General features: G+C 42.4%; 1 long non-coding RNA gene across 2 annotated transcripts in view; it reads right to left on the reverse strand.

The window, feature by feature from the left end:
• Positions 1-1,085: 1,085 nt before the first annotated feature.
• Positions 1,086-20,906, reverse strand: part of LOC140197357 (uncharacterized) — a 30,096-nt gene continuing 10,275 nt past the window's right edge. Inside the window, exons 2-3 of one of the 2 annotated variants that reach the window (XR_011885926.1) lie at positions 18,176-18,275; positions 1,086-1,111 (exon numbers count right to left, since the gene is read on the reverse strand). This is a non-coding gene — a long non-coding RNA (uncharacterized lncRNA). Of the gene's footprint in view, positions 1,112-1,511; positions 1,731-18,175; positions 18,276-20,906 lie in introns of those variants that run through there. The other variant, XR_011885925.1, reaches the window with a different exon arrangement.

The raw sequence follows: 20,906 nt of genomic DNA on the forward strand, positions 1-20,906 counted from the left end.
CACTTTACGGAAGACGCAAATTCTTTGGCTCTTCTTTAACATTGCTTTATACAACACAAGATTGCATGATATATGAACAAAATGATGGTATAAGTACATTGATTGATGACACTGTAGTGTGCTGATCACCCACAGAAGAATGGGACATAAACTCCATAAAGACTTGATGTTACTAGAAAAGTCAACCTGAAATGTGAAAAGACAACTGCGTGTTTGGAGTCACTGAGCTGACGTTTGTGGGTGACATGTTGACTGATGAAGGCATTGTACTTACCAACATTAGCTTTAGCTATGCCCAAGGTACAGAGAAGGCAAACAAAGAATTCTAGCTATGGGTATTACTTGAGATAAGTCATTTCTAATCTTTGGGAGAACAGCATTTATACAGTTCCAGCCAGTGGGGTGGATTTACGAATCACAGCAAGCAGACTGGCAAAGTAATGTATTTAAAGAGCAAAACGGGAAATTATCAACTTTTTTTCCCCAAGAAGATCAGGGTTATTTGTCCAGAAAATTGTGATGAACAGGAGATAGTTCCATATGAACTATAAACATAAAATTAATCTTAGCCATATATGACAGTGTGGTCACAAATTTCAACTCACACAGACATATATTAAACCTTGTTAATGAGAGAGGTCAGAGGAGATTGGCCAGGAAGCAACAATAACTCAAATAACCACACATTACAATAGTGATGTGCAGAAGAATGTCTCTGAATGCACAGCACATCGAACCTTGAAGTGGATGGATTACAGCAGGAGATCATGAATATACATTCAGTGGCCACTTTACTTTTTTACAGGAGGTACCTAATAAATTGGCAACTGAGTGTATCTTCTCCCCATCCCAGTTCTAAATATTTAATCTCTTTTCTATGACTGTTCCTCCTTACTGTCAATGTTCTAGCTGGTTGAAGCAGAATGTTGCAGTCCTGTGTGTTTCAGTGAACAGCAGTCCATGTGACTTACTTGCTCCCACTCAAAGGATGGATGTTACTTACAGCGGTAAGTGCGTAACCCATCAGAGGCAGCACGCATTTCACTTAGAGAGGTTAAATTCACAATGGTCAAGGGATCTGGTGTTTCCCTTAATTCTTAAATCATTCCACCTTGAACAGAAATCAGAGTTTGAGCATATATAAGCGTACATTTAACAGAAAATATTTTCTGGAAGACGTTTTAGCAAACATTTCTTTCAAATTGTGATGGCATTATAACTCTTCAGAGTACCAATTCAATGCTATGTATTAGGCTCTATGAAACAACTAATCTATAAACTGACTCTTTCAATTTGCAATCTTTTATATTATTAAAAAGAAAGTGAAAAACTTACATGACACAATTTCTCAGACTAAAAGTGCACGTTAATGGATATGGAAAGGAAAGCAATTTTTATCTTTGGAGCATGAATGTTGCCACCAGAAATTTCAGTCATTAGAGTGAAGGTTTATTTGTTTCTGAGGTTCAAGGATTTATTTGGAACTGAGCACTGACATTGAATTGACTGATTTTTGCCAAAGTAAGAAAACTATTTTTCTTACAGCTTACATGGAAAAAGAACTCCCACATATATGGTGGGCAATGGGAATTAAACTCATTACAGTATCAAGAAGGAAAATAAAACATTGTGGATTTTATTCTCTTCAACTCCAGCCATTCTCGCTGCTCACGTTGATGGAACAAACACAGAATCTAATCCCTGAGATCTTTGTTGATATGTACCCAAACCTGTGTGGGGAACAAAGATGAAGTAAAATCATGGAATCAAATCATCATTCAGAATAACTATTAATTTCTAACTCAATGGTAATAACTTCTAATTTTAGAACCCTACCAGGGCATATATATGAGACTCTTAAATCAGATCTGAAAGAGACTTGGTTGCTGTAGTCACTTGAAAAAACAATTATCCTTAGTGTTCTGTGGCATGGGACTGCATCAAAACTATATCAGGAAAGATTTACGAGGAAGCTGTCAAGAATAGAGGGCCTGAGTTACCGGGAGAGTTTGGCCAAGATGGGCCATTATTCCTTGGATCATACTGCAGGAGAATGAGGGGCAACCTTATAGAAGTGTTTCAAATAATGACAGAACAGATACTGGAAATCCAAAGCAGCAAACACAAAATGCTGGAGCGATTCAGCAGCTCTGACAGCATCTATGGGAAGAGTAAAGTGTCAGCATTTTGGGCCGAGACCCTTTATTAGGACTGATGAAAGGTTTCGGCTCAAAACATTGACTGTTTACTCTTATCCATAGATGCTGCCTGGCCTTCTGAGTTCCTCCAGCATTTTATGGATGGTAACAGCCTTTTTTCCCAATGTAGAAGAGTCCAGAATGAGGAGGCATAAGTTTAGATTGTGAAGGGAAAGATTTAAGTGGAATGTGAGGAGTAACATTTTCATGCAGAGGGGAATGCGTAAATCAAATGAGCAAAACAGATACAGTGGTATCACTTAAGAGGCACTTAGATATTTACGTAGAGGAGTATGGCTTAGAGGGAAATGGTCCAAACTCAGGAAATTGGGACTAACTGGATGGACAATGTGGTCAGCATGGATTAAATGGGCAGAAGGGCCTAAAACCATGCTATATTGCTCTTTGTCTCCATGTTAGAAGGTCTTCAAATTCCTGATGTATTACTCTATGACGCTGTAAAATACTCTGTTCTCCATACAGATTGGAAGTTGATATTAAGGAAACATTTCTTCTCGAGAGTACTCAATTACTTATAAAATGTTTAAAAATGGGAGAAGATGGAAGTATCATGGTCCGTATCGGGGTCCCTTTAAATTTAGCTTGTTTATGTTATGATCCGGACCGTCGATTCCCTGTTTTCCCGTGTCCCTTGACTTTGGTGATTAGAGGCAATTAACACTCAGCTGAACTGGTAGTTTATAGTCTCCGGCTTTCAGCCGTTCAGTGCGGGAGCGTCTGCAAGGTCATCAAAGGCACGGTGTGCCGATGTCATCTGGCCGGAGCCGCCCGAAGCGAGTGCCGGTAATTCGCTCTTCCTCACTGGAGCAACCCAGTCCAGTTACCTCGCCGAAGTGAGTCTGCAAAGTTTCCTCACCAAGGTGGGTCCGTCAGTTAACCCGCCGGAGGGAATCAAGAACCGCTGTCTTCTGTTCCCGGGTCGAGTCGAGAGCTCACTACTACCTGGAGGCTCCAAGTCAAGTGCTGGCTCCAGGGGCATTCAAGTTTCAAGTCAAGTCCTGGCCCTGGTGGCATTCAAGCTCCAAGTCAAGTCCGGGCCCTGGCGGCATTCAAGCACCAAGTCAAGTCCGGGCCCTGGCGGCATTCAAGCACCAAGTCAAGTCCGGGCCCTGGCGGCATTCAAGCACCAAGTCAAGTCCTGGCCCTGGCGGCATTCAAGCTCCAAGTCAAGTCCGGGCCCTGGCGGCATTCAAGCACCAAATCAAGTCCTGGTCCTGGCAGCTTCCCAGTTCTGAGTCAAGTCCCGGCCCTGGCGGTCCATGATTCCTGTCCTACCCCCTTGTCTGAATCCTTTCCCTGCCCCTCTTGCCTCTAGCCCTCGTCTGCAGCCCCCACCTGCACTTCGGTCTAGTTCCATCGCCAGAGCTAAATAGGTACTGTCTGGTGCTCATTCGTGTTGGTCTTGTCTTGTCTTGTCCTCGCCTCTGTGGGGTATGTCAGGCCGTCTTGCCGTTGCTCCACGTAGGGTCATGTCTTGTCTTGTCTGGTCCTTGCCTCCGTGGGGGTAAGTCTGGCCATCTTGCCGTTGCCCCGCGGGGAGTCATGTTCTGTCTTGTCTTGCCCTCGCCTCCGTGGGGCAAGTCAGGCCGTCTTGCCCTTGCCCCACGGGAGGTCATGAGTCCCGGCCCTATGTCCTGTACCCAAGGAGGGGTCCCGGCTCTCTGTTCTGTGTGTGAGTCCCGGCCCTATGTCCTGTACCCAAGGAGGGGTCCCGACTCTGTGTTCTGTGTCCGACGATGGTTCCATGTACCTGCTCTCCTGAGACCAAGGATCTGTTTTCCATGTTCCTCCTCTTCCTAGCCCATGTCATGTCCATGCCTGGTTCTGGGGTCTGAGCCAGAGGCAAGACCCAGGTACTGGGTCCTTGCCCAGTCTCGGGCTCGGAGTCCATACCCTAGCCTCTTCACGTCTCCTCTAGTTCTGGGATCCAATTCCAAGTCCTAGCCCAGACCCCTAGTCCCAGCCTAGTAGTAGTCCTGAGTCCTTTTCCAGTTCTCTACTCCTGCTCCTGCCTAGCTCTCCTGGTATCGAACAATAAACTAAATCTAAGTAACCTCACAAGATGTGTCTTGCATTTGGGTCCACCCTTGCTCCCAACGCCCCGCCACTGTGACAGGAAGCTATTTGGCCCTTTGAGCCTGTTCTGTTAATCTATATCATGGTAGATCCCTTAACTTATTACCATTTACTTGCTCGACCCTCATATCCTTTGAGTCCTTTAGTATCCTGAAATCTATTAATATCTGTTTTAAATAAATTCACTGACAACACTGCCACAGTTACCATTGAAGGAAATTTCAAAGGTTTATCAGTCCTATCAGTGAAAACGGTTCCCTCAATCCCTGAATGACTTAGTTCTTATTCTGAATCTGTGCTAAACTCCTCATCCAAAGAAGCATCTTCCTTGTTTCTTGCCTATCAAGCCCTGTGCAAACTTTGGATGTTTCAATTTAATTATTCTAAACACTAGAGAATATAAGATCAGCCGACTCAGTCTCTCTCGAATTGCCATCCCTGGAAGCAGTCTAGTGAATCTTTGCTGAATTTCCCCTATAACAAAGTTACTATTTTTTCAGGTCAGGTGAGTATTTCCCAACTATTCTGTCCATCTAATTCCATATAGGAATGTAAGAGTAACCAAATTGCTACCAGTGAACATTCCCACCCAGAAACCAAGTTCTTTGAATTATAGTCCAGAAATATTTGATACATCAAGACATGACAGCAGTTAGTGCAGGTGCTTGACTGGATCCTTACAAATTTTTTTGCAAAATTTTCCAAAATCTAGTTTAAAACAGTATCAGATGATTATGCTTCTCCTGACAATGTTAAATTTTATGCATCTCCTGACATCTTTCTGCACAACATTCAGAAAAAAGGGGTTAACCCTTAAAGAAGCCTCTGTTAACTACACTGCAGCTTAACAGTTAGTTTGGTCGTCAACAAGCAGAGAGAAGGTATAGGGGAGAGGTAACTGCCTCCACATTCACTCTGATGCATGCATGTCCCCGTCAATGAGATAATCGTCAGGGGAAAAATCTTGTGCGTTACAGCGCTTCGGGATCTGTCAGGCTGACTATAAGAAGACCCTAGCACACAGAAGGCAAACCTTTCAGATGTTGGAAAAGATTTGTAGCTGGGGCTGAGGATGTTGTTATTGAGTGGCTGTAGGTGATATTAGGTGAATTGGATTTTGACGAACCAAAGGCAGATTACATACTGTAATCAGTAACCAATAGAAATGGCACATACACCTACACACACACACAAATGGACTAATCACAGGACACATAAAAGACGAACAATGTAGATCACCAGCATTTCATTCGAAGTTGCCCTGATGATGTTGCCTAGCTGGGTAATGAAATGTCTGCAAGCTAACAAGCCAGCTTGGCAAGCCACTCAGCAACAACAGGTGGCAAACCTTTTTGAGAAAATGCTACCAAATTTGTAATCATCTTTTTAAAAATTCTCTTGCATGCCCTAATCATTTTGAGCAGAGATGATCATTAATTAATGGATTAGAAACTGTAATTATGGACTTTTTTAAGGAAAAAGGTTAAGTCCTGGTGCTTTATTATACGTATTCATTGTTTTACTATATTAGCAGGGACAAATTGAAATAAATGAAGCATTTTAGAAATCCTGTTCAATGCTTATTAATATTAATCTTTAAAAAGATAATTGAAAAGTAACATTATTTCTAAGTAGTAGTGCAATTGCAAACATAGACTATCCAAACACCAATGCGTACACCAGATCCGTGAGGATTTCAAAATGTAAGATCTAATGTCACATGTTCTCACAACCATCTAGCTGTCTAGCTGGAGCAAGGCTGGCATGAGACACTTGCAGTGAAAACATTTCACTGCTCTCGAGTTGTAAGAAATCATTTGCTGGTTCAATTGGCAGTAAAGATAATCATTACCTAACTTTATATTTTCAGTGGGATTTTAAGAATCGATAGTGGCACGCCATTCGGCATGCGAACAAAATTTTTATGTATGTCAACTTGGGCTGAGAGATGGCTACATTGTCTCCTCCAGGGGTAAGAATCCACACAAATATGGATGAGTGTTTCCCCACAAAATCATTCAGTCTTCCCAAACCAGAAGCCCTGGAAATGATAACACTGAAGAATGTAAAGCTGCTGGCCCTCTCCTCCTTGATCCCCTGATGGGGACTGGCTAATGGATCTCCAGCTTCCTCCTACTGAAGTCAATCTTTAAGGCCCCTCGCCATTTGATCCTTTGAGTATGCTGGCTCTTAGATCATTCCAATCAGTTTCATTTCCCCACTTATTTCCATGTAATTTAATCTTCTCGTATACCCACCAGTTTCAGCTGCTACCCACATACACTATGGACAATTTGCAATGGACAAATAGCTTACCAGCAGAACTTTGGATAATTGGAGTAAATCAGAGGGAACTATGGAAGAACATACAAACTCCGCAAGAGTTCCTCAACAATGAGAGCACTCAAAGTCAGGATAGAACCTAGGTCACTGGTGTTAGAGATTAATCTAGAGTTATAAAATTATGGATAATTAAAATGTGAAGCAGTCTTCAGGAAATAAAACCTGTTCACAATTTATCTTCAACAGATGATTTATAGTTATTCAAACTGATCATTGGGTGTAGGACATATTAATTCTGTTTCATTGAAGCTATGCAGGGGAAGGCCTTTGATGTTTTGTGATGAGATTGGGGAAAGCCTTAAGTGGCTATCCTCTGTCTTAACACAGTGTTAAAAGTTTATTCCTGTCACTTAATGCACAGTTCAAGACAGGTCTGTTTTGTCATTTAATATTTCAGGCTAGTTGTAAATACAGGGAGCCATCCCTCAACACTGGAATAGAAGAGGTATATTATGGGTGTCTGGAGTTTGTGCTCAGAAGCTTTCAGACTAGCCACCTGTATTTGAATAATCAAAGGATTTCTGCTGGTTCCATTGTAATTATGCATTTCTGCAAAGTTACCACTCTCTATATTGAAGTTGAGTGGTTGATTAAAGCCATTGAAACTGTAGGTAACCATTTATTGTAAGTAAAATATTTTATACTTTTTAAACACAAATATAACAATCTGGTTCTCTTTGATCTGTGTGATCTGGAGAGGGGAATTAGATTCTCTCCAGATGTGCTACTTCAAATAAAGACTTTATATCATCAGCTTCGGTGCCCCTCCAGTGATTCAATCAGCATAGCTGCAACCATGCAGTAGCAGCTCTAAACACTGCAATATTGCACTGCCTTCTCTTGTGAATAGATCAAAATAGATTTCAACATATTATGTAGATTGTGTTTATTACAACAGTCATGCTTATGTTGCCAGTGCACTTCCATGCCTGGGATCTTGATTAGTCTGGCTTAAGACCATAAGAAATCGAAATATGCTTAAGCCATACCTCTCCACATGATGATCCCTCCACTCAATAAGATCATGGCTGATCTGATTATGGGCCCCATGTTCACTCTCCTGTCTAATCCCTATAACCCTTGATTCCCCTGTAGTCTGAATGACTATCTCAGCCTTGTATAGAATTAATGACAACATCTGCAGGATATTTTGGTGGAGGAGGATAGAAAGATAAAGGAGATATCATCCTATAAACTGACTTTGGGGAACAATTAGCAATTTACATCAAGCAGATTACAACAACAGCTTGTGCAAGAGAACAGATTTAAGTACATTTTGGGGAGTTTTTTTGCTGAGTTTGAAGAAAATAAGATTCTCTCTCTCACTCTCGCTCTCGCTTGTCAAAATCAGAATCAGAATCAGGTTTATTATCACTGGAATGTGGTGTGAAATTTGTTAACTTAGCAGCAGCATTTCAATGTAATACATAATTTAGCAGAGAGAAAAAAATATAACATAATAATAAATAAACAGGTAAATCAATTACATATATTGAATAGATTTTAAAAAACACGCAAAAACAGAAATACTGTACAGTAAAAAAAGTGAGGTGGTGTCCAAAGCTTCACTGTCCATTCAGGAATCTGATGGCAGAGGGGAAGAAGCTGTTCCTGAATCGCTGAGTGTGCGCCTTCAGGCTTCTGTATCTCCTACCTGATGGTAACAGTGAGAAAAGGGCATGCCCTGGGTGCTGGATCATGGGACAGGAGGCCCAGGGAGAAGGAAAAGTTGTGGGGGGGGGGAACCCAGAGGATGGACAAGGGGTATAGTCAGAGGGACAGAGGGAGAAAAAGGAGAGAGAGAGAAAGAATGTGTGTATATAAATAAATAACGGATGGGGTACGAGGGGGAGGTGGGGCATTAGTGGAAGTTTGAGAAGTCAATGTTCATACCATCAGGTTGGAGGCTACCCAGACGGAATATAAGGTGCTGTTCCTCCAACCTGAGTGTGGCTTCATCTTTACAGTAGAGGACCCCCCCTCCACCTCCCCCTCGTACCGCATCAGTTATTTATTTATATACACACATTCTTTCTCCCTCTCTCCTTTTTCTCCCTCTGTCCCTCTCACTATACCCCTTGCCCATCCTCTGGGTTTTTCCCCCTCCTCCTTTTCCTTCTCCCTGGGCCTCCTGTCCCATGATCCTCTCATATTCCTTTTGCCAATCAACTGTCCAGCTCTTGGCTTCATCCCTCCCCCTCCTGTCTTCTCCTATCATTTTGAATCTCCCCCCCCCCTCCCCACTTTAAAATCTCTTACTAGCTCTTCCTTCAGTTAGTCCTGACAAAGGGTCTTGGCCCGAAATGTCGACTGTACCTCCTCTTAGAGATGCTGCCTGGCCTGCTGCGTTCACCAGCAACTTTGATGTGAGTCGCTTGAATTTCCAGCATCTGCAGAATTCCTCGTGTTTACATTCAGTACTTAGTTGGGAAATTTCTTACTGCAGATCCACTCATTATATCTATTATAATCATTCCACTCTTTTAAGTCTAAATTCTCCGTCTTCACACTTTATTCTGTATTGTTACTGTTTTAGCTTCCTCTAGCTCATTGCACTGTTCAATGATGTGATTGGTATGCAAGCCAAGCTTTCCACTGTACATCTATTCATGTGACAATAATAAACCAGTGCAATTCTGTTTGCTGAAGCAGACTGGCTCTACAGCACTCACTTCCTCTCAGCTTCTATCAGTGCACTAGGAAGTCACAGAAGAATCCACAAGTGACAAGATGGCTAATTCACAAAATGATATCACCATTGTTACAGATTAATTTAACAAATGCTTTGACAATTGAAATGTAAATGGCTGATGTACCTCTGCCTATTAGGATATGTAATGAAATAAATCTGGGATCCACTATACATTTCTGGATTATTACTGGAATTAAAGATCATCCTAACGTTTCCCAACCTTATTTTATAGATTTATGGAGTTGTACAGCACAAAAATGGTTCCATCAGCCCAATTCGTCCATGCCACCTATCTATGCTAATCCCATTTGCCCAGATTAGGCCAAAATCCTCAATTTATTTCCAATCAAAATAATTATCCAAATGCCTTTTAACCCAGCTAATTATTCTGCCTCTACCACTTCCTCTGGCAGATTGTTCCTTAAAACCACTGCACACTGTGTGAAAAAAATGTTGCTCAGATCTCCTGGTGGCTCCCCACCTCCTTCCTGTTATTCTTTGGTCTATTGTCCTCTCCTATCAGATTACTTTATATTCAATCCTTTGCTGCTCCCACCTTTCATCTCTCATCTTCACTCATCATTCCCCTTCACCCTCCTCCTCCACCCAACTACCTTCCCCATTCTCATCTCGACTCACCTATCAACTCCCCCCTCCCCTTACCTTTTTATTCTGTCTTCTGCTCTCTTCCTTTCCAGTCCTGATGAAGACTCTCAGCCCAAAATGTCCACTGTTCATTTTCCTCCATAGGTGCAGCCTGACTTGCAGAATTCCTCCAGTATTTTGTCTGTGTTGCTCAGATCTCCTTAAAATTTCTCCTCTCTGATCTTTGTCAAGTTAGCTCAGAAAAATGATGTTTCAACATCTGTACTGAGTTCAGGCTCTAATAGTTGATGCAATGACCTTTTGGAAATCTTTTGCTTACTGATATCAATATAATTGCCAAGAAATCCAATCTTGTGCTTTTTTGCACCGAGTGATAGAATTGAAAATTGATTTAACGTGGAACATGTCATTGTCAAATCATATAGTCATAGCCATAGTCATAGTCATACTTTATTGATCCCGAGGGAAATTGGTTTTCGTTACAGTTGCACCATAAATAATTAAATAGTAATATGTAAATTATGCCAGGAAATAAGTCCAGGACCAGCCTATTGGCTCAGGGTGTCTGACCCTCCAAGAGAGGAGCTGTAAAATTTGATGGCCACAGGCAGGAATGACTTCCTACGACGCTCAGTGTTGCATCTCGGTGGAATGAGTCTCTGGCTGAATGTACTCCTGTGCCCAACCAGTCCATTATGTAGTGGATGGGAGATATTGTCCAAGATGGCATGCAACTTGGACAGTCAAATGGGAGGTTCAACTGAGCCTTTTTTATTGTCAATTATCCTCATGACCACAAAATGTTTTCTCAGGATTGCTAGCTGCGCCACGTGCCAGCGAGGGTAAGAGTAGGATGTTCTGGCGGATGAACACATGGCTGAAGAACTAGTGTAGGGGGCAAGGTTTCAGATTTCAGGATCATTGGGACCTCTTCTGGGGCAGGTGGGACCTGTACAAGAGAAACGGGTTACACCTGATCTACAAGGGGACCAATATCCTTGCAGAGAGGTTTGTTAGCGCTATTGGGGAGGGTTTAAATAAGATGTGCAGGCGGATGGGAACCACAAATAGAAGGGTTGTGTGTGATGGTAATATTCTTCTGAAGTGTGTCCATTTCAATGCAAGGAGTATTATGGGGAAGGTAGATGAGCTGAGGACGTGGATTGACACATGGAATTACGACATTATAGCCATTAGTGAAACTTGGCTGCAGGAGGGGCAGGACTAGCAGCTTAATGTTCCAGGGTTCCGATGCTTCAGACGTGATAGAGGCAGAGGAATGAAGGGGGGGGGCGGGTGGCATTGCTAGTCAGGGAAAATGTTACAGCAATGCTCAGGCAGGACAGATTAGAGGACTTGTCTACTGAGTCCACATGGGTGGAGCTGAGAAACAGGAAAGGTATGACCACATTAATGGGGTTGTATTATAGATCACCCAATAGTCAGCAAGAATTGGAGGAGCAAATCTGCAGAGAGATAGACAATTGCAGGAAACATAAAAGTTGTGATAGGAGGGGGTTTTAATTTTCCACATATTGATTGGGCCTCCCATACTATTAAAGGTTTAGATGGGTTAGAGTTTGTAAAATATATTCAGGAAAGTTTTCTAAATCAATATATATAGGTACCAACCAGAGAGGATGCAATATTAGATCTTCTATTAGGAAACGAGTTAGGACAGGTGATGGAAGTGTGTGTAGGGGAACACTTTGGTTCCAGTGATCATAACACCATTAGTTCCAACTTGATCATGGATAAAGATAGATCTGGTCTTTGGTTTGAGGTTCTAAACTGAAAAAAGGCCAAATCTGAAGAAATGAGAAAGGATCTAAAATGTGTGGATTGGGAAAGGTTGTTCTCTGGCAAGGATGTGATTGGTAAGTGGAAGGCCTTCAAAGGAGAAATTTTGAGAGTGCAGAGTTTGCATGTTCCTGTCAGGATTAAAGGCAAAGTGAATAAGAATAAGGAACCTTGGTTCTCAAGGGATATTGGAACTCTGATAAAGGAGAAGAGAGAGATGTATGTCATGTATAGGAAACAGGGAGTAAATAAGGTGCTTGCGGAGTATAAAAAGTCCAAAAAAATACTTAAGAAAGAAATCAGGAGGGCTAAAAGAAGACATGAGGTTGCTTTGGCAGTCAAGGTGAAGGATAATCCATGGAGTTTCTACAGGTACATCAAGAGCAAAAGGATAGTAAGGGATAAAATTGGTCCTCTTGAAGATCAGCGTGGTCAGCTATGTATGGAACCAAAAGAAATGGGGGAGATCTTAAATGGGTTTTCTGCATCTGTATTTACTAAGGAAACTGGCATGGAGTCTATGGAAATAAGGCAAACAAGCAGTGAGGTCGTGGAACCTATACAGATTGAAGAGGAGAAGGTGCTTGCTATATTGAGGCAAATCAGAGTAGATAAATCCCCAGGACCTGACAGGGTATTCTCTCGGGCCTTGAAGGAGACTAGTGTTGAAATTGCAGGGGCCCTGGCAGATATATTTAAAATGTCGGTATCTACAGATGAGGTGCCGCAGGATTGGAGGATAACTCATGTTGTTCTGTTGTTTAAAAAAGGCTCTAAAAGTAATCCAGGAAATTATAAACCAGTAAAGTTGACGTCGGTAGTAGGTAAATTATTGGAAGGAGTAGTAAGAGATAAGATCTACAAGTATTTGGATAGACAGAGACTTATTAGGGAGAGTCAACATGGCTTTGTGCGTGGTAGGTCATGTTTAACAAATCTATTAGAGTTTTCGAGGAGGTTACCAGGAAAGTGGATGAAGGGAAGGCAGTGGATGTTGCCTACATGGACTTCAGTAAGGCCTTTGACAAGGTCCCGCATGGAAGGTTAGTTAGGAAGATTCAGTCGCTAGGTATACATGGAGAGGTAGTAAATTGGATTAGACATTGGCTCAATGGAAGAAGCCGGAGAGTGGTAGTGGAGGATTGCTTCTCTGAGTGGAGGCCTGTGATTAGTGGTGTGTCACAGGGATCAGTGCTGGGTCCATTGTTATTTGTCATCTACATCAATGATCTGGATGATAATGTGGTAAATTGGATCAGCAAATTTGCTGATGATACAAAGATTGGAGGTGTAGTGGACAATGAGGAAGGTTTGCAAAGCTTGCAGAGGGATTTGGACCAGCTGGAAAAATGGGCTGAAAAATGGCAGATGGAGTTAAATACAGACAAGTGTGAGGTATTGCACTTTGGAAGGACAAGCCAAGGTAGAACATACAAGGTAAATGGTTGGGCACTGAGGAGTGCAGTAGAACAGAGGGATCTGGGAATACAGATACAAAATTCCCTAAAAGTGGCGTCACAGGTAGATAAGGTCGTAAAGAGAGCTTTTGGTACATTGGCCTTTATAAATTAAAGTACTGAGTATAAGAGTTGGAATGTTATGGTGAGATTGTATAAGGCACTAGTGAGGCCTAATTTGGAGTATTGTGTTGCAGTTTTGGTCATCAAATTACAGGAAGGATATGAATAAGATTGAAAGAGTGCGGAGAAGGTTAACAAGGATGTTGCCGGGACTTGAGAAACTGAGTTACAGAGAAAGGTTGAATAGGTTAGGAATTTATTCCCTGGAGCGTAGAAGAATGAGGGGAGATTTGATAGAGATATATAAAATTATGATGGGTATAGATAGAGTGAATGCAAGCAGCCTTTTTCCACTGAGGCAAGGGGAGAAAAAAACCAGAGGACATAGGTTAAGGGTGAAGGGGGAAAAGTTTAAATGTCATGATCCGGTCCGTAAAGTCTGCATTCCGGTTCACGGTCTGGTCCATGGACTCAGGACTCCGGGTCTTCCAGCTGTCCCTTGTTTGACTAAATCAAAGGCACCTGATTCCCATCTTTGGGCTTGCAATATAAGTAGACTTGGGTTTGAGTATGGGCTGCTGGTTTGTCTTGTCAGTCCTCTGTGGAGTAACCTGCTGATGGAAACCATTTGTGATCCCTAGGCCTGGTTGGAGGCCTACTGCTTCATAGAGCCTTGTTGCCACTTGTTGGAGTGGTCTTTACAGTATGGATTTGTCTGTTTCCTGGGCCAGCTGAGTGGCTGCCAGCCACTCCAAACTAGGTAGGGATCTGGCTGTTTCTGTAGCTAACTGAGGTTACTGGCCAAACTGAGATTGGAGCTTCCCTGGAGCAGAGATGGAACTGTCTGTCAGTCTTTGGTGTTTGTCTCTTCTTGTCCTTGCCTCTGTGGGATAAGCCAGGCTGTTTTGCTGTTGCCCTGTGGGGGGATCTGTCTTGTCCTTGCCTCTGGGATAAGCTAGGCTGTTTTGCTGTTGCCCTGTGCGGGGACCTGTCTTGTCTTGTCCTTGCCTCTGTTGGGTAAGTCTGGCTGTTCTGCTGTTACCTGACAGAGAGACCTGTCCCACCTTGGTGTGGAGATGAAGTTGAGTCCTGGCTTGTTGTAGGATGAGTCCTGTCTCTATGTCTATGTTCTGTCCTGTCTCATGTTTGTGTTGTGTTAAAGATGAGTCCTGGCTTGTTGAAGGATAAGACCTGGCTCTGTGATGTTCAGTTTCCCAATCTATCTCTCAACTCCAGCCTCTGAGTTATCAGCCTCTGCATTTCAAGATGACGATCCCGCAGCCAGGCCCCGACGATCCCGCAGCCAGGCCCCGACGATCCCGCAGCCAGGCCCCGACGATCCCGCAGCCAGGCCCCGACGATCCCGCAGCCAGGCCCCGACGATCCCGCAGCCAGGCCCCGACGATCCCGCAGCCAGGCCCCGACGATCCCGCAGCCAGGCCCCGACGATCCCGCAGCCAGGCCCCGACGATCCCGCAGCCAGGCCCCGACGATCCCGCAGCCAGGCCCCGACGATCCCGCAGCCAGGCCCCGACGATCCCGCAGCCAGGCCCCGACGATCCCGCAGCCAGGCCCCGACGATCCCGCAGCCAGGCCCCGACGATCCCGCAGCCAGGCCCCGACGATCCCGCAGCCAGGCCCCGACGATCCCGCAGCCAGGCCCCGACGATCCCGCAGCCAGGCCCCGACGATCCCGCAGCCAGGCCCCTAGGCCCCGAGCCTCGTTCTGGAGTCTGAGCCCAAGGCAAGACCCAGGTTCTGGGTCCTTGTCCAGTCTCTGGCTTGGAGTCTGAGACTTGTCTCCTAGCCCTGATCCTGTTTTCCCTAGCCCAACTCTTATGTTCTTGTCCCTGCTCCTTGCCTGAATCCTGTTGCATCCCTACTCTAGCCAAGTCCTGTTCCTTGTGACTGTGTCTCGCATTTGGATCTGTTCCCAGCACCCCATTGTGATATTAAAGGGAATATTGGGGTGGGAGGGGAGGCTTCTTCACACAGTGGTGGGAGTGTGGAATGAGCTGCCAGATGAAGTGGTAAGTGTGGGCTCATTTTGAACATTTAAGAAAAACTTGGACAGGTACATGGATGAGAGGTGTACGGAGGGATATGGTCCAGGTGCAGGTCAGTGCGACTAGGCAGAAAAATGGTTTGGCACAGCCAAGAAGGGCAAAATGGCCTGTTTCTGTGCTGTAATGTTCTATGGTTCTATGTTAAAGCAGATTCTGTTTTGCGTTTGCCTTTGCTCTGCTCTTCCGGTTTGAGATGGTGCTGTTTAATATTGTATTGTCATTTGTCAGTTTGATTTATAAGTGTGCAATGCTACCAAAAAAGTAGCATTTCAACATGTGACACAGACTTTGCAGATGCAAGAAATCTTGAGCCCCACACAATGCTGGAGGAACTCAAAGTTTAAAGTAAATTTATTATCAAAGTACATAGATGTCACCATATGAAACTTGAGATTCATTCTCTGGCAGGCACACTCAATAAATCCATAGAATAATAACCATAATAGAATCAATGAAAGACCGCCCAAGTTGGGCATTCAACCAAGTGCAGAAGACGACAAATTGTGCAAATACAAAATGAATGCAATAATAATAATTAAATAAGCAATAAATATCAACAGCATGAGATGAGTCCTTGAATGTGAGAACTGTTATTGTGGGAACATTTCAATGATTGGGCAAGTGAAGTTATTCCCTTTGTTTCAAGAGCCCGATGGTTGAGGGGTAGCCTGAACCTGGTGGTGTGAGACCAAAGGCTCCTGTACCTTCCTCCTGATGGCATTAGTGAGAAGAGAGCATGTCCTGGATGGTGGGGTTCTTGATTGATGCTGCTTTCCTGCTTCAGGCCAAGTCTCTTCATTGTGACTCTGAGTGTGTCCCCTCCAGGCATGCCTTTGCTTTGTTTTCTTTGCTGTAGTGGGGAAAACCACTGAACCTGAGGAAAATTGTGCATTCATGGCTAAGGGTGCAAGCTTGAATATTGATCAGGCATGGATTTTATACTTGGGTTTCTCCCATGTTGGCACCAGAAGCATGACAACTCTTGTGAGCACAATCTTGCTGATTTGTTTTGATGCCAACAATGCATTTCACTGTATGTTTCAATGTTTTAGGGGCAGCATGGTGATGTAGTGGTTAGCATAAAGCTATTACAGTGCCAGTGATTTAGGTTCAATTCCTGCCACTGCCCTTAAGGTGTTTGTATGTTCTCCATTTGACTGCCTGGGTTTCCCCTGAGTGCTTTAGTTTCCTCAAACATTCCAGAGATGTACTGGTTAGTGGGTTAATTAGTTACATGGATGTAATTGGGCAGCTGTAGCTCAGAGGACTGCAAGGACCTGCTACTGTGTTGTATCTTTTTATATAAAAAAAATTAAAAATCAGTGTTGCATTAATATGCTTCACCTTGTGATACTTGAATTCATGTCTGAATGTCTTTCAACAAGCAAGACAATAGCAATAATTACACCAGGCTGCTGTTTGTTGATTATACCTCAGTTCTAATCAACAAACTTCAAAACCTGGGCCTCTGTTTGTCCCTCTACAACTGGATCCTTAACTTCCTCATCATGGGACTGTAATCAGTGATGATTGGTAATAACAATCCATCCTCACTGATAATCAATACCTGGGCACCTCAAGGATGCCTGCTTAGCCTGCCACTTACTCTTTCTACACCCACAGCTGTATGGTTAGGCACAGCTCAAATGTCATCTATAAATTTGCTGGTGACACAACTAATGGTGACACAAGTTCAGATGGTGATGAGTCATAAAGAAGCAAGGTAGATCAGCTGGTTGAGTAGTGTTGGAACAACAACCTTGCACTCAACATCAGTAAGATCAAGGAATTGATTGGGGACTTCACAAGGGGAAAGTTAATAGTGAGAAGGTGGGTGCATGGGGTTGACTGACATCTGGGATCAGCCTTGATGGAATGGCCTAATTTTGCTCCTATGTTTTATGACCTTATGTTCCTAACACACACCAGTCCTCATCAAGGGATCAGCACTGGAAAGGATGAGCAGTTTCAGGTTCCTGGGTGTCAACATCTCTGAAGATCTATCTTGAATCCAATGCATTGTTGCAATTACAAAGAAGGCATGACAACAGCTATATTCCACCAGGAGTTTAAGAAGACATGGTATGATTCCAAAGACTCTCTCAAATATCTACAGGTATACTGTAAAGAGCCATTCTAAATGGTTGCATCACCATCTGGTATGGAGGGGAGACAGCACAGGGTTGGGGAAAAAAGCTGCAGAAAGTTGCAAACTCAGCTGACTCCATGGGCACTAGCCTTCCCAGTATCAAGGACATCTTCAAAAGGTGACACGTACACCAAAAAGATGGCATCAAACATAAAGGACCACCATCACCCAGGATATGCCCTCTTCTCATTGCTGCTGTCAAGGATGAGGTACAGAAGCCTGAAGACGCACACTCAACATTTTAGGAACAGCTTTTTCCCCTCTGACATTAGATTTCTAAATGAACAATTAACCCATGTACACAACCTCAATTTTTGTTTTCCTCTTTTTTGCACCAATTATTTAATTGAATTATTTCTCAGTGTAATTTATATATTGTTTTATTATTGTGTTGCAATGTACTTCTGCCACAAAACAACAAATTTCAGTGTATACCAATGATATTAAACTTAATTTTGATTCTGTGTTCTAGTCTGATCACAATATCTGCAGAGGTATTGGTATTAATTGTAAAGATCAGGTACAGGCCAAATCCATGCCCAAGAGCATATCGAAGCAGCAGGACCAAGGTTCGACAGCAAGGAACACCCAAGGTTTGGCCGATTTAAGCACCAGGCTAGATTGAAAAGGTCAGGGTGTTAGGGCCGGGGGGGGGGGGGGGGAACAGACCAAATTCAGTTTGCTGCTCCATGAGGTTTACTCACCTCTGCACTGAACTGAGGCTGTGGCCTGGAACTAATAGGCTCCTGAATTGGCTGCAGTGATGTTTTCACCACTTATGCAGGATGTTAAAATGTGACTGCTCTGTAAAACATGAAAGTTTCAATTACCATACAGAGAGCTTGTGGAAGGAAAAACAGCACTAGCCATCGTTCTGGATTAATTTATCTAGTAGCATAGCCTTCTCTTAATTAGACAATATTTAGGAGGTGTGGTTATTGCACACAACAGATCATAACAGATGCAAATCAGTCAGCTTACACTAAGTTTCAAGAGGTAGAAATTCAGTTACACCCATTATGGCCATTCAAGAAACTGGAATTAATCTTTCATAATAGTTCTTCAGCCTCTATCAGGTTACTTATCCTAGTCAATGTAGTGCAATATGAACATCTTTAACAGTCTTCAGCTGCTTTTCTTCATCTGTTCCTGCTCTGAAGGTTTTGTTGTCAGTCCACCATGTTTTCTTTATTTTTATAAGGACACTGTGCCTCAGAAAATGCACAATTGGTTGAAAATTACCCATGGTTGTACAAAGAATCCACTTATTTGTCTGTCCCTCTATCTTTTTTCTTTGCATTCTTTTCTTCAATCTTTGCTTCCTCTTTTACATTCATTTCCCTTTTATTCTTTTTCTCTCTGCCTCTATCTCTGTCTGTCTCCTTTGCTATCTTGCACGCGCACACACGCACGTACACACGTGCACACGCACGTATTCTTCAGAGCCTTTCCATTTTGAGATACAGTATTTATTTATTATTGACATACAGTGCAGAATTGACCCTTATGGCACTTTGAGCCACGCCACCCAGCTATCCCCTGATTTAATCTGAGTTTAATCATGGGACTATTTACAATGACCAATTAACCTACTAACCAAGTACCTCTTTGGACTTTTGGAGGAAACCAGAGCACCCAGAGGAAACCAACGCAGTCACAGGGAGAACGTACAAACTCCTTACAGGCAGCAGCGGGTCACCTGTACTGTAAAGTGTTGTGCTAACCACTACACCACTGTGCCACTATTGGCTGAGACTATAATTTGCGTCATTGTATTGGCTATGTTCTTCCTAAAGCAGTTACATGGGAAGATTCATGCTCAAGCTTTTAATTTGCTCTTTTAAAGAAAAGTCTTTGGAGCAACTGCCTTCTGTTAAAATTAAATCTATTAAAAGTTAATCTTAAAAGCTTTCTAAGTAATCTAATGGAGTTGTACTAGATAAAATATTAAGAGTAGATAACACCTTGTATCCCAATGTTTCAGCACTCCTTCAGATTTGGATCTGATTTCAGTACACTTACTGTATATTACTAATGCTGAAGAAAGTAACTTCACAGTTCATGAAATATGATCATATAATTCAAATACCTAAATGTCAATTAATTAGGGATATTCAATGACATTTCTATGCCACATTCAGGTATAAATTGTCTCTGAATGACAGCTAAAGTCTCAAACATAAGTAAAGAGAAGAAAGATATTGTGATGCCTGGTTAACAATTTCTTTGTAAGCATAATCAATGAATGTGTTGTAATTACTCAGCAGCTTCACTTTAATTTATTTGTATTTGTGGCCAGGGCTAAACTCCTAGTGACCTAAGCCTCAAAAACTACCTCATTTAATGTGCTGAGTATAGTTTTCTGGAAAAAAAAACTACTACCTTTATAAAATCCCAAGAATTTATTCTTGTGAAAATTAGGTATCACATTTTAAAATATAAAATATGTAACATATGACCTGTGGATTTTGTTAATAAAAAACAAACTTACATGGCTAAACCTAACACATACTTATTAACAGGACCCTCCAGTCATAGCTTCGGCTTGACCCGAGTGCGTACTACCAGCTCCCTAATGTCACTTTTGGTTCCGGGGGTAAAAACCTGCATTGCACACTGGGAACTGAAGTTCTTTATTGTGTACACACACAACACAGATCTGCCATTCATAGCTAGAGGTTTTAGTACACCAAAACCCAATAACAATTATAAATGAAAGAATGCATTAAATTACAATGATGTCATTTGCAATGAACATTTGCTGTTTCATGGTGATACACAAGTAATTATACTTATTCGCAGTAAATTCTAATAGAATCCTGAATGGAGTAGAGTTGTTTAGAAAGATACTCGCAAATCTCTGGAACATAACCGGAATCCCTCCAGAGCTACCTAAATGTTTAGCAGATCTGTAATACGTCCAAATACACTCCATTAACTTAAGAAGCATTTAAAATAAGTTGTTTAGGAGCAAATGCTTCTGTCTGCTAGCTCTAATACATTAACACATTTCTAGATGATTAATTTGTCTTTTATCTTGGAAGCGATATTGATAAATATCTTTGTTAATAGAAATGCCATTTGTTGACTCCTTTCTTTACTTGCATGGAAAGTTTAGAGCAACAATTGGAATTTAAGGGCAGTTTTCTGGTCTGTTCTTCACAAGAAGTTTGTCCCCATTGTCACCATTAAAGTATCCTCTATACTTAAAACTTTCTTACTTATCAATTCCATGAATCTGATGTCACTCTGGAAAGAAGCTTGCTTTTAGAAGAGTATTTTACAGTTGACAATAATTGCTTTATACCCTTTATATGTGGTGTTTTGGATAATAGATGTATTTCCTAGAATAATGAAAAACATGTCAAGTCAAGTCACTTTTTATTGTCATTTTGACCATAACTGCTGGTATAGAACACAGTAAAAATGAAAGTT

The sequence above is a fragment of the Mobula birostris genome, chromosome 5 (genome assembly GCF_030028105.1).
Source record: "Mobula birostris isolate sMobBir1 chromosome 5, sMobBir1.hap1, whole genome shotgun sequence".
Classification (NCBI taxonomy): domain Eukaryota; kingdom Metazoa; phylum Chordata; class Chondrichthyes; order Myliobatiformes; family Myliobatidae; genus Mobula; species Mobula birostris.